Source organism: Narcine bancroftii, chromosome 8 (genome assembly GCF_036971445.1).
Source record: "Narcine bancroftii isolate sNarBan1 chromosome 8, sNarBan1.hap1, whole genome shotgun sequence".
NCBI classification, from domain to species: Eukaryota; Metazoa; Chordata; class Chondrichthyes; order Torpediniformes; family Narcinidae; genus Narcine; species Narcine bancroftii.
Genome location: NC_091476.1, coordinates 173366483 through 173377158, shown reverse-complemented (window position 1 = coordinate 173377158; position 10676 = coordinate 173366483).

The following is a 10676-nucleotide window of genomic DNA, read 5'->3' as shown; positions in this document are numbered from 1 at the left end:
TATTTGCCTTGGTTACACTTTGCTTCCTTTAGATGCGGCGAGACCTGTTGAGTTTCACCAGCACTTTTGTGTATTTCATGGGAATAAAAAACTCATGACGATTACCTCTTCTGATTTTTATTTTCCACGATGATGTAGTGGTAGTTATAGAGAGGGAGCCAAAGAACGAGACTACACAGTGTGAGTCAGTTTCGCTTCCAACGGTTTTAATTTGAAAAGCCCGCGCTGCGCCTTATAAGGCGGCCAGCAAGTCCCACCTCTGCGTGGGCAGTGACATGATGACGCAGCCGAGTGCACGTGCGCACTCATGAGGGAAGCAAAACCCGGCGGCGCCATCTTGATGCGGCGAGCAGCCGCAGCCGTGACAAATGCAGAGGTGGTTCGTCTGCATCACGATATGCGGCGCCACAATGAAAAAATTTATTTCTGTGCACCATATCAAATATTGAGATCATCAATTAATGTTCCATATGCACATAGAACATAGATCAGTATAGCACAGAAACAAGCCTTTCAGCCACCATGTCTGTGCTGAGCATAATGCCAATCTAATTAATTCCATCTGGCAGCTCATGGCCTGCATATTTCTATTACCTGCTTGTTCATGTGTTTGTCTAAATGCCTCTTAATTTTTGCTAATGCATATGCATCTAACCCCTTCCCTGGCAACATGTTCTAGTCACCTACCACTCTGTGAAAAAAAACTTGCATTGCAAATCTCCACCCTGAGAAAAAGGGTCTGTCAATCCAACCTATCTGCTTACATAACCATCCATCAGGTTGTCCTTTCAGCCTCCAACACTCAGAAGAAAACAATCCAAGTTTGGCCAACCTTTCCTTTTCGATACTACTCTCTAATCCGGGCAACATCTCAGTGAACCTCTTCTGCACCTTCTCCAAAGACTCCATATCGTGGTGATCAAAACTGGACGCCATTTTCTGAAATGGCTTAAGAGAAGTTTGAAAAAGCTACAACATGGCTTGCCAACTTTTTTTTAACTCAATACCCATTATTTTCTTTGTATGCACTTAAATGGTGATTTGTAATTTCCTCAAATTGGGAAACTTCTTGCCTTATGACAAGTTTTCCCATTAAAATCCACAAGGAAAACTCCATTATGAATTGTGCTCTGTAAAGGTCAATTTACCAGTGTCAAGTGAGGTGCCTGCTTGTGTGTTAAGAAGGAATTGCAGTGAAGTAGCTGGTGTCTTTTGCACAAGGTCATTCATGTGTTTGTTCCTTTAAAGTACGAGTATGAATGTCTTTGCAGATGGTAATTATGGTGTCATTGTTAAAGTAGGTTCCTCACGCCATTTCATTAAATATTTTAACATGGTGGAAAAGGGAACAAACGTTTGCTTGGAAATAGTAAGATGGAGGGAAATCCATGAGGTTTACAGTAAACTGTAATGGGGAAGTAAATTAAACAATATAGCTTTTTTTAAATATTCGTTTCTAAAGGGACAGGTTAGGGAAGAAACTTCAATTATCACACTGTCTCGGGTTTGTAGGCTGAGACCTGCTAGGAAGTCCGTGTGCTGAGGGAAAGTAGCCTCTGGTCAAATGATGAGTCCTTCAGCCTCCAATACCAAAGTCCAATCACTTTACTCCATGGCATGGAAGTTTTGCTCCTCTTCCTCCAGCAATTACCCCAGAACTCAGTTACTTCCACACCAACTTGGGAGACCTCAAATTTCCCAGCCCTCCTTACAGATGAACCTTGCATTTGGGAAGATAGAGACCGATACCGTAACTAATTCTTGATGTCTGAAAATGTTTTCAGCAAAACTCCATGATGTACAGATCTCTTTGAGCAGTCACAAGCCTTCCTTTCAAGTCTTCTGCACCCTTGTTATTTTCCCCTGATCATTCAAAACCCCCACCTCTCTGACATCTTTCTGACTCTAAAAAGATCAAGGGACCTTATACAACTGCTGAACACATTAAGAATGGCTGATTAGCTTTATGCAAATTTCCCCTTGCATCCAAGATGAATTTATTCTCCTCTGAGTCACAATAAAGATCACAGGTTGAACATAATAATATTTGCATTAATAGAGAGGTGTAATGTTCACAGTAAATTACATTGGATGTGTGATGATTGGGGTTTAACCATTTCCACTGTTGGATGCCATTTACTGGGAGGTCACTGGATGTTAAATTTTGCTTCAGCTTTGCAGATAAATGACTGCAAGGCTTGTCCGAAATGAAGGCCACAGTCCATGCAGCAGAATATATCATCCACAGCTCTCTCTTCCTTGGAAAGGCAGCCATCATTCTGAGAGACCCATCACACCCAGGGCACACTCTCTTCTCCTTCCTCTCATCAGGGAAAAGGCATGTGCAGGCCTAAAGACAGTTTCTTCCCTGCAGGCATCAAGCTCCTGAATGAACCCCAAGCCACTGTTATGCCATGATTGGCTGCTGGCGGCTGGACACACCTTCTGAGACCAATCCTAACCCATTGCCCCGGTGCGCTCCCCTTTCTTTTTGCTTTGAGGTTGATGGTAGTTCCAGCCTTTAGTTAATCAAAACCTGATCATTTCACAACATGAGTCTTTTGTGATTATTGATGGTGCATCACCCTACAACAGTCCTATCAGGGCTGGCCTTGCTTGGTGTCAATTGATCTTCCTTTTCATTGGAATCCTATACTCTGTAAATTGTGCTCTTTTCCCCAGCTGTATGAATGTTAAAAATGTCCTGTTAGTCTGCTCACAGATGAACCTTTCTTACAATTCAAGATATTTTGTGAAAACTAAACTTAAACTTGAACTTCTGGCCCAAAGAGAGCAACTCCCAACTTAATTCAAAACAGAGACTGGACAAATCAGATGCTGGAAACGAGGGGGGAAAATAATCAAAATGCTGGAGGATCTCCACAGGTCAGGCAGCATGCATGCAGGGAAATGGTAAGTCAACTTTCTTACCCTCTGACACCTTCCCATCAATACTGAGGGCAATCCCTTTGCCTCGATGTTGTTGGAAATTCCTCCATCTGATCATTGAATCACTGAAAGGTCTCTCTGCCCCTTCAATGAGAATCATCTTAATCCCTCATCCAGTTCCCCTCATCCCCAAGACACAGCTCAATTTCCTCACCTCATCATTGAGACTTAACTCGCTCCAGCATGGAGACAGAGGAACTCATCACTGAGCTCAATCACTCTGCCTCATCCCTGAGGAAAATTCTTCTGCCTCAAATCTGGAGAATCATTTCAATTCCTCATTGAGTTCAATCCTCATCTGTGAGGCGAGGCTCAAATTCACCCACTTCATCTCTGAAATTCTGGAATGTCTCTCTGCTTCATCACCAAGACTGAAGTCAATTCCTCCATTTCAACACTGTTGTAGGTCAATCCCCTCACTTCATCTCTGAGAGTTCACTTCTGCATCATCACTGAGGATCCCTCGGCCTCATCACTGAAGCTTAGTTCAATCCCTCTGGCTCATTAGTAATAATTCTGAGGTAAAGCTGGTTTAAGCTTTTGAGACAAGTGAGTTCAAATTCTATACAATAAAAAATATCCAGCTCAGTGCATTTGCCTTCATGCATTTTTACATCAGAACTAATATTTCATGAATATACCTTCTGAGTTGATCTAACTCTGGAAACTATAACAGTGAGAAACTGCATCTTCAGCCTGTGGCTACGACATAGGAGCAAGTGTTTTCAGGTGTAGAAAGGCCATGGGCACACCAGCCTGTTTAAGCATTTGGTGAAGTTAATTTCCAGCTCCAAAAGTAATCAGATTTAAATTCCTGTCTACACTCCTGTATGTAGGAGACATTTCAGTCCTGCATCAGTCAGAATCAAAATCAGAATTTATTGTCATAAACAAGTCACGAAATCCAGTGCTTTGCATCAGCGTCATCGAGCAAACATTCATCTAAACCACCTTACAACAATAAATTTTTAAAAAATACTGCACGAAAAGGAAGGCAGTGTCTTTGGTTCATTGATTATTCAGGAATCTGATGGCAGCAGGGAAGAAGCTGTCCTTGTGCCACTGAGGGCTCGTCTTTAGGCACCTGGACCTTTTTCTCAATGGTGGCAGAGTGAAGAGGGCGTGGCTGGGTTGTGGGGGTCTTTGAGGATAGAGGCTGCTTTCTTAATTAACCGTCTTTTATAGATGTCCTCGATGGAGCCTTCCCATCTACCTAATCTCCAGGCACATGTGCTTGAACCTCTTGAAACCCACAATTGGTCCTCTCAGATTATATGGAAACTGTTATTTTTCAGAGCTCCTTCAGTCCAAACGTGTCAAATCCTGTTATGTTATCTGGCTTTGTATAAAATCTGGGTCACAACAGGAGGAAGGAACAAAGGACCAGATATTCAGTTAGTGACAGGTGTGAGGGCATACACCAAGGAGAAGTACAGGGACAAGGACATGAAGGTTTGCGTAGGATCTGGCTACTATTATATCTATTTATTATTTTCCCTAACCCAAGGACACTAAGATACAGTGAAACGAGTCGCCACAGTCCAGAAAAAAAGAAAGGAGAATAAAATGGAAATAAAAAAAATCCCTTCAAAGACAGCAAACTTGCGGAGTTGAAGATCATGTTACTTCCTCTGATGCGGCCGACTCTACCAGCATATTACTGCCCCTGTGACCACTATAACTACCATGCAGGTTCCTGTTGTTCCACATGTTGTCCAGCGGCAGTGGGGAGGGGGATGGGGGGGGAGGGTTGCTGGGACAATGAGCCCGAGATTGAGTCTCCATATCCAGCTGCTTGGGGTTGAGGTGGGGGCTAGAGGATGGAGCCTTCGAAGAGTGGCTGCTGTGCCACCAACGGCAGCTCTGAAAAGGGGCCAAGTTTCATCAATTTTGCCCCGGCAAAACAAACATGCAGGAAGTGTCTGCCAAGCAACTGACGTGATGAACAGAAAAGCCTCAATGTCTCAGTCATCGCTGAGCTAAAAGAAAATGCACAATACATTTATGTTTCAGATATCAGTGGTTAACTGAAGACCTTATTCATCGTATGATTAGTAGTAATTAGATCATGATTCAGAAAGTAACTTGGAGCAAGTGTGTCATAAATGGGCACCCTACATTCCTTAATTCCCAGGAAGGTTATTATCTACTGGTCTTGCAAAATGCTGGAAGTTTCCAAACTTGTTTCCTGGAGAAGCGGGCCAGGTTTCCATCTCTCAGCCCTACACTGGGTGCAGTAAAGTCTGAGTGAACAGATGCTGGATGAGAACAGAATCAAATTTGGCAACATAGAGGCCTTCAGACCCAAGCTCCCTGCACATCCTGTCCAGGCCCCCAAATAAAGAATGGAGATTTGGTGAGGACATCCACACCAATACCTGCAGGGGGATGAGGTTGATACATGCATCTGGGTATGTCTATTCTATCAGGTGCTACAGGTGAGTATTTGTTTCAACATGTTATCTGCATTTGTCTTTGCGCTTCAGACTACCCCATTGGTTTGGCTTGCAATCCTGCAATAATATCCACACCTCTTCTCCCCACAAAGAAATAAGCAGCTGATCTGTGCAATACTAATAGAATCCAGGTCTGTCAATCTGGATATAAACAATGCAGTCAACACATGCATTCAATAAGAACAAAAAATTATTGGTGAGATTTCTCATGCCACAATTTTAATGGATTGTCTTATCATTTCTGTATAGATTGATTTCCATTGAACATTCTTTGAGTCAACAATGTTTGGCGTCCTGTAAGGTAAAACATCATGAGATGGGAATGTGTAGGGAGTTACCCTGTACAGGGCAGTAACAAGAAGGGGAGGTGTCCTTGTACTCCTGTTAGGTAAAACATCATGAGATGGGACCGGAGAAGGAGTCACCCAGTACTAAGGAGTAACAGAATGCATCCTTGTACTTACAAGATAAGAGAGACATTGATGGATTGAGAGGCAGGAAGCTAGCAGGGAAAGGATAGCAACAGTTTTAGTCATTGGACAAGTAATGATATGATGATGTTCTAAGCATGTATCCAAGGGTATAAAAAATCACCATTTTGCTGATAACGGCAGAATGCATTCTCCGACTAACTTTGTTAGTCCAATCCGGTAATAAAGAACAAAGAACCCTGATTTCGACTCAGCCTGGTGTTTGTCTCACTCATTCATGAACAAAGCAGACCTAACAGTCCCTGGGCATGTTTTTCAGTCCTTAAGTCCACAGGAAGTGACGAGGCACGAATTGGTAGGGTTTATTTTAAATTAAAGGTTTTGATGCTCTCACCCATTTTATGGGTTAAAACTTGATAAAATCCCTCTTATCAAAATGTCTCCATTCTGCCTTTGGAGCCCAATCTTCCATTTATGTTGGAGATTTCAGGATTATATGGGCACCCAGGGGCTCTGCAAGCCACACGAGTCCTAATTCTGATGTCTCAGTTCACTATGGATAAATCCACCAACCATACATCGAACAAATGCCACACTGACTCTTCACCACCCTGATCTAATAAAACAGAGCAACAGCATAAAATAAAAGTCCTAAAATCCAGACTGCTCGGGAATTGGGTCAGTTTCGATATTTGGATTTTCCCGTTTCTCAGGCAGTATTTTTAAGATTCAAATTTAAGGAATGAATAAAGAAGAGATGAACAGGTAAATTTTGATAGTTTATTCAAATGGACAGTCTGCAGGATCTCCACAATAACCTTTGCCACCCCGGAGTTACTTGGTTTTTTCATTTTATCAAACCTCGGAATCCACCATACTCCATTGAAAATGCCTCACTTATCAAAATGAGCAGTTTTAAAGAAAAATAACGTCAAAACTTCACAAAAATGTAAAACATAATTTTGTTCACTATTGCTGTACCATCAATTATCACACAAAAGGCTGGAGTTGTGAAACCATCAGGCTCTTATTAACTAAAGACAGGAACTACCATCAACCTCAATTACAGATCGAAGCAAAGAGAAAGGGGAACATGCAAGGGGCTATGGGTAGGATAGATCTCGGGAGACGAGCCCAGCCGGCAGCAGCCAATCATGGTATAACAGTGGTTTACCACATTCACCCCTCCTTTTTAAGAAGAGTCCTGTGGCGTGAGAACAAAAGGAGAAGGTGAAACAACTATAATGTATACATTTTACAGGTTAAGTCTCCTCTGCCACAGTAAGTGATGTGGCGATGGTTGGGGCGCTGCCGTACCTTCCTGGGCAGCTCGCGAAGTTGGCCTGTTAACAGTTTGTCAAGGGGTGGGGGACAGGTGGGGTGGTGGGGGAGTGTGGAGCTGGTACATCGTTGATGACAACAGTGGTCAGGGGTAGGGGGTATTCATCTGCTGGTCCTTAAGGTTGAATTGGGAGAGAGTGTCTTTTGAAAGTAACTGGTGGTCAGGGAGGACTCTGATGGAGCAAGGTCCCGGATTGAATCTATGTCTTTGAAACCCGTCAGGGAAGGCAACGTAGGCATACTGGAGGTTCATGTGGAGAAGGCGGACCATCTCGACCAGCCAGTCAGTCTTAGATTGGCTGACATGCTTTCGGAGCAGGACTGGTCCAGGGGAGGTAAGCCAGGTGGGTGGTGTATTTCCTGATACAGACTTCCTAGGAAAAGCAAACATTCGTTTATGAGGCGTGTTGTTGGTGGTCGTACATAAAAGTGACCGGAGGGAGTGGAGTGCATCTAGGAGGACTTGCCATTGGGAGATGGGGAGACCCCATGACCTCGGTGCCTGGAGGATGGATGGTCTTCCAGACCGCAGCATTTTCCCTTTCCATTTGCCCGTTAACCCTAGGATTCTGCTCATTGTGATGCCCTTGGCTAACAAGTCCTGCTGGAACTCATCACTCATGAATGATGTCCCCCAGTCGCTGTGGATGACTGTGGATACCCAAAGAGAGTGAAGATATTACAGAGGGCCTTGATAACTGTAGCCGTGGTCATGTCTGGGCAAGGCCTGGCAAAGTGGAATGGGAGTATTCATCGATGATTGTAAGGAAGCAGACATTCTGGTTGGAGGAGGGAAGGGGACCCTTGAAATCAATTCTGAGGCACTCAAAGGGCCGGGTAGCTTTGATTAGATGTACTTTGTCTGGCCTTTAGGTTTGTATTCGGCACAGACCTAACATTTTTAGTCATAGTCCGGACTTCTTCAATGAAGTATGGTAGATTCCAAGATTTGATAAAATGGAAAATCCGAGTAACTCCAGGGTGGCAAAGGTTATTGTGGAGATCCTGCAGTCTGTCCATTTGAATATTAGTGCAAGTTCCTTGGGAAAGAGCGTCCAGAAGGTCGTTAAGTTTGCTGGGCTGGTAGAGAATGTCATAATTTTAAATGGACAGTTTCATTCTCCACCTGAGGATTTTATCATTCTTGATTTTGCCTCTTTGCTTATTATTAATCATGAATCCCACTGCTCGTTGATCTGTGAGGAGGGTGAACCATTTCCCGGCGAGATAGTGCATCCAGTGGCGTACAGCTTCCACGATGGCCTGGGCCTCCTTCTTAATAGAGGAGTGGCAAATTTCAGGGCCTTGGAGGGTTTGTGAGAAGGTGACGGTCTGCCTGCTTGATTGAATGTGGCAGCTAGGCAAAGTCAGGCACATTGCTCTCCATTTGGAATGGTGTGGACTCGTCTATTGGATACATGGTTGCCTTGGTGATGTTTTTGATACTGTTGAATGCAGCTTGGGCTTCTGCTGCAGGGGAAATTTGGTGGCCTTGACCAATACGCGAATCTTGTCGGCAAAGTTGGGGACCCATTGAGCATAGTATGAGAAGAACCTGAAGCATCTCTTCAGAGCTTTGAGGGTATGTGGGAGGGGGTAGCTCAATCAGTGGATACACATGGTCGGGGCCAATGACACTGTTCTTGTCCTCACAGCCAAGTGCTGTCCAGAACCCACATTTATTCTCGTTATAAGTAAGGTTCATGCATTTTGCTGCCTGGCGGAACTTGCTGATTTTCACATCGGAGCAGATACTGGCCACGTACGCATCTCTGATGGGGTCCTCTGCATTCTGGGTAGCCTTCAGGGCCTTACAGTCACACACTCTGCACAGGATCTGGAGGGCCCTCAGGTACTCGGCACTCAACTCACCAGGTCACTGTTTTCTGGTGGCCAGGAGATGCCTCATTAACCTTCCTGTGATACTGGGCCTTGAGGGTCTCCATAGCTGCTTGGTACAAGCTGGCATCACTTATCATCAGGAAAACTTGGGGTCTGACACATGAAAAGAGTAGTTTCAGTCAGTTAGCATCCATGATGATGGCATCTCCAGCTGCCTCCAGGAAGTTTTCGAAGCAGTGTAGCCAAAGTTTGAATGTGTTCGGGGCATCCAGCGACCAAGGGTCGAATCCAAGCTTCTCAGGTTTCAAGTGCTGTTCCATGCTTTTTGGAAACTTTTCATTAATAAAACTGCCGCACCATCAATAATCACAAAAGGCTGGAGTTGTGAAACTATCAGACTTTTATCACTAAAGACTGGAACAACTATCAACCTCATTGACTGATCGAAGCAAAGAGAAAGGGGAACATGCAAGGGGTTATGGGTAGGATCATTCTCAGGAGGCGAGTCCAGCCGGTAGCAACAAATCATGGCAGAACAGAGGTTTACCACAACAACAAAAACAGACTATGTAATACTTGATATTATGTTTAAAAATGAACATTGTAAAAGAAGAATACAGTATACAAGTGAATTTCTTTGTGATAAGATTACCTCTATTAAGTGTGTTTGCTTGTTGCCGCAGTACATCTGTGGTGCTTATGCAGACAAAAGCCTGTTAAATTTTAAAAGTTTGAGATTCTGGATTCTCAAATGGTCCGGATTTATGTCATCCAGATTTTTGGACTTCCACTGTCCGATTATCTATACTGCTCTGGGGGAAGCTCACTGTACTCAGCAGTACACTCCCACCCGTATCAACCTATTATCTGTCAGCCTGTGCTCCACCCCCTCCCTTCCTCCCTCCTCCCCCTTCCTCCTCCCCTTTCCTCCTCCCCCATTCCACCCAACTCCCCACTTTTTTATTCAGACATCTGCCAGTTTTTGCTTCAGTTTTGCCTTATTATCTTCGCTCCACTCTCTTCCCGATGGAACCATTGATGTCTAATAGAGAATGGTCGACCTTTGTCCTCCTGAAGTCCACAGCCATCTCATTTGTCTAGTCCACATTGTCAGGTTGTTGCTTTTTCCCTCTTTTACAAGCCGACCAGCCTGCTTTCTATAAGCCAACTCATCATTGATGATCCAGTTTGAACAGAATCCGGCAGTGCAGTCAATAGAACCAGTGCTCAGTGTGATAGGCCTTGAGATATTTTGACTTATCCAGACTGCATGTGACCTTTCCGTCAACCAGTCCAGAATCCAGCCACAGAGAGGGGTTTGAGTCCCAGTGAGGACAGTTTATTCATCAGCCTCTGTTGATCGTCGACCTGAAGTTAATGATCCGAAAACACTTCAATTCCCTGTCTCATTTCCTTGCTGAGATCTCTGTCCATGGTCTCAGTCACTGCCCAACTGGGGTCGTCCGCACATTGGAGAAACAACACCTCATCTTCCGTCTGGGCTCCCTCCAACTGATTGGCATTAAGAGCGACTTCTCCAATTTCCATTAAACCACCTCCCTCATCTTCTTCCACTTGTTGGCTTTTCCCTCAGGTCTCTCCCTGTCTCCTGACATAGAGCCAAAGTTAATTCTCACCTCTCCTCTTATCTTATCCC